The sequence below is a fragment of the Penaeus monodon genome, unplaced genomic scaffold (assembly GCF_015228065.2).
Source record: "Penaeus monodon isolate SGIC_2016 unplaced genomic scaffold, NSTDA_Pmon_1 PmonScaffold_139, whole genome shotgun sequence".
Classification (NCBI taxonomy): Eukaryota; Metazoa; Arthropoda; class Malacostraca; order Decapoda; family Penaeidae; genus Penaeus; species Penaeus monodon.
Genome location: NW_023642932.1, coordinates 71,835 through 76,155, shown reverse-complemented (window position 1 = coordinate 76,155; position 4,321 = coordinate 71,835). Strand labels below are relative to the sequence as shown.

At 43.2% G+C, this 4,321-nt stretch overlaps 1 pseudogene; it reads left to right on the top strand.

The window, feature by feature from the left end:
* LOC119569292 overlaps positions 1-3,325 on the top strand; it is an 11,460-nt pseudogene extending 8,135 nt beyond the window's left edge.
* The last annotated feature ends 996 nt before the right edge of the window (positions 3,326-4,321 follow it).

The following is a 4,321-nucleotide window of genomic DNA, read 5'->3' as shown; positions in this document are numbered from 1 at the left end:
GTTTCTTGGTCCTCATCAACGACGCCTTGCATAACACTCCCCAAAGGAGCCGTCGCCAACACTCTCGCTGACCACCAAACCACTCTCAGTAACCTCCTCGCCTGGACCACCGCCATATCACTGTTAACGAGCAGAAGACCGTTGCCTCGCACTTCGACCTCGCCATCACTCCTCACTCACCCTGGGCGACCACTTGCTTGACGTGGTAACCACACCAGGCTGCTCGGGTCATCATCGACAACAAGCTCTCATGGGACCGCCACATCGCCGCCATAGTCGAATCGGCCTCATACAAAATCTACATGCTCCGCCGATTGAAGTCACCTGGTCTTCCAAAATCGGAATTATCCACGACCTTCAATAGGTTCATACTACCCAGACTTGCGTACGTACCACTCTGTTGATCATCCAGCCTCAATAACACCAGCTAAATAAGCCAGAAAAAAAGTCCAATAGAAAGCATCCAAAATCAATCTTGGACCCGAATACAGCAGCTATGACACTCTTGGCCTCGCAACCATAAAGGCCCTTTTCAACTGCACACGTATTTGTGTATAATATACATCGTGTGTGTGTGTGTGTGCATGTGTGTATATATATATATATATAAATAAATAAGTAAATAAATATATATATATATATATATATATAATATATATATATATATATATATATATATATATATCTATATATATATATATATAAGGAGAGAGAGATTGAATCAGTGCAAAAGAGACAGAGGGAGACATCCTTAATTTTTTTTTTCTTTCACTCTTAGCTCACCTTTCATCATATTCTTGTAGGGCTAATCTCATGGTCTCTTACAAACACACACACACATTTATGTGTATATAGATTTGTGTGTGTGTGTGTGTGTGTGTGTGTGTGTGTGTGTGTGTGTGTTGTGTGTTGTGATATATATATATATATATCTATAATATATATATATATATATATATATATTATATATATATATGCATATACACATATGTATATAGCATACAATATACATATGAGTGGGTGTCTATGGGGCAGGTGAGGACAGACGTCTGTGTGTAGAGTCTAATTCTTTTTCTTTGAGGGTCGCTTCCACTCTCAGACGTTCGGTGTTGCCATGGGCTTTCACCTCTCACCAGTCTTGGCAAACCTGTTCATGGAATTCTTCGAGTCTGGGCTTCTCCCTTCCATCTCCCTTCGTCTGTTGGTCTGGTTGAGGTATATCGACGACGTCTTTGCTCTCTGGCCTAATGACCCTGCCTTGAACTCTCTCTCTCTTCCGTCCGTTTCTAGGTGGAATGGGAGGTTACAACAAGCTCTCTTTCTTGGACATCCTTGTTCATCGCTCTGCTGACCACTTCTCCTTCTCCATATACAAGACGTGTATGCATAGCAGTATGTGCATATACTTCTCATATCATCCTCTCCATGTAAAGAGAGGTTTTTGCCACCTCGCTGTTCCTCCGCGCCCTCCGCATCTGTGACCCTCAGTACCTGGATGGAGAGATCAACTTCTGCATCACTCTTCTCCAAACTGGGTTACCTTCGTCATGTTCTCGACGTCCGTTATCCAGGATACGGTGTACCTTCTACCACAACTCTTCTCCTAAACAGACTCATCACCTGCCCGTCCTCAGCCTGAAGAGATCTACTCTCTCCATCGTCCTCTTCACCTCTCAAACGCAGGCTGATCTTTCGCCAGGTGAACACTCTCCGTCGCAAACTGGCCCATACTAGTTCTCCCTGTACCTCGAAGGTGGGCACCTATGCTGTTCCCTGTGTCTCCTGTGATAAACATTACTTTGGCGAGACAGGCGCCAGTCTCACTAAGCGTCTGTCTCAACATAAGTACGCAGTATCCAGGAGACACAACAACAACGCCCTCTTTTGCCATCAGTGGGACACAGGCCATCCGATGGACTGGTCAGCGGCGCGAATTGTCTTTCCTTCTGCTGATGTCCATGCCTGCAGACTGGTCCTCACCTCCCCCATGCTACCGCGTCTGATAAACTAAAGGGGGGGAAGGGGGGACCGCGTTGCCTCTCCTCTCTCTTTTATACCCCTTCCTCCCTTTCCTCTTCAGCCTCCGGGGCTGTCAGCCTCTCATCCGAGGGGTCGGCGGTTCGCGCCCCTCCCAGGCGCGAAAAGTTGCAATTGTCGCCTGGAGGTTACTGCTGTGGCTGGGCACCAAGGCAGGTAAGGACTAGGTTCAGCCGAGTCAGCACCAGCTGACACACGTGAGCGAGTCGGCTTTAGTCGACACAGGCCGGGCTCCCCTCATGGGCATAGCCCGGGTGAGGTTAAGCTTCGCATATCGGACTTCTCCTTATCCTTTCCTCTTCAGACTTGAAGATGGAATCCAGGTGGATTTCGAAACTGTAGTCTCATTTTCAATAAATCGAGTTTTTTGCATGGTGGGTATCAACACGGAGTGTTTTACCATTCACTATACATACGCACATGTATAGGTGTTGAATATATATGTATACTGTACATGTATAGGTGTTGAATATATATGTATACTGTACATGTATAGGTGTTGAATATATATAATACTGTACATGTATAAGTATTGAATAATTTAATTGTGTATATGTATATGTATATATGTATGTATATATATATATATATATATATATATATATATATTTTATATATATATATACGTATATATAAACACACACATCCACACATATGTGTGTGTGTGTATGTATATATAAGAATTGTCGTAATGATTCCAGCGTTATATTCTGGACTTGATATTGCCTGCCCTCGTATCGAATTGCCTTGGCGGCTCATCGCGCGATCGCCGCTCGGAGGGTGTGTACAAAACTATCGCTGGGCTGGCGTGCCGTCTGGGTCATCCAGAACTGTCGGAATGAGGCGCTGCGTCTTTTTCGCCAGTGGATGAGGCACCCCGAGAACAGAACGTAAAATTCGATTCTCCTTTACTGCTTTCTTGATACGACCTTCGTTATGATCACAGTGCTAGGGCCATCGTCACTGTAATCGCATTCACAGCATAATCCCTTCTGTTATCTTTCATTTCTAAGCAGTACTGTTCAGAACTGCGTTTGACTTTTCTCCTGTATTTACTTCGTTGCAACATTTTTCCTCTTTCTTCAGCAGCCGCTACATAACTTTTTTCCCGCAGTATCATCTCTCCAAACCTTCGGTCAGAGCTGATGTGCACGGGCGTAAAGGCAGGCGGCGAAAAGGAATGGACTTCGTCTGGAACGAGTACCTGAATTCCAACGCTTCGCAGGAGAAAATAAGCTTCCTCGCCTCTCTAGGATGCAGTAGAAATGTCACCATTTTGTCGAGGTAAGTTTGGCTCGAGTGGAACAGTTTATAGTAAAAGATAATAGATAAGCATTATCATTATTTTGTATCGTTTTAGCAGACATTAGATGATGGTATAGAAGATGGATGGTTGCCCATCTTCTTTTTGAGGTTACTGGTGTCTTTATCTCTTTGGGGAGAATCTGTTGTGGGTGTGAGTGCCACAGGTATGGCTGGGTGTTGGTATTTGAAGTCAGAGATCAACGGGGAGCCGGTAGGCTCCCCAGTCGGCTAAGGACTGGGCAGCCCTTGTGGTGCTGCTACTGTTGTCTGCTCTGCTGGAGGATCGGGGAATGCTGCTTTCGTAATAATAATAATGATAATAAAAGGGAGTAAAGAGATGAAGATAACAAGGTGGGGAGGGAGGGAAGGCACAGTGGGGAAATCGAAGGAAGTAAGAGGGTAAAAGTAGGGGGGCGAGACCCCTTGCATGGTATAGGGTATCTTTCGTTCATGTCTGGAGTTCCGGGGGAAGGGGGTGAGCAGTTATTGTTATTTTTTGTTTTGCTAAAGTGCTGGCAATCGCAGGAGTATTATTATAGGTTAAAACCATTAAATAAATACCTCTTTCTTTTTTATTTAGATAAATATATATATAAATTATATACATATTTATTTTATTTATGTTTATTTATTTTTATGAATGTTTTATGATTTTTTATTGGTTTATATTTTATATTGCTAAAGAAAAGGAACTAATAGAAAAGATATGACTGAACACAATGTATAGTTACTTAATTAGGTAATAGGAACAAAATTGACTTATATTAGTGGGAACGAGTGACTTATATATAGGAAACAGAACAATTTTTTTTTTTTTTTAAGCAAGAGAAGTCGAGGATAAAAAGAATGAGGTTGGGGAGTTCCAGTGGCAGAACGAAAGATGGACATTACATAAAACATAAAACATGGGGGATGGATGATGAAGGGAAAGAAATCTAGATAGGGACAGGGGGATGAGGTGAGATGAGGTGTGTGGATG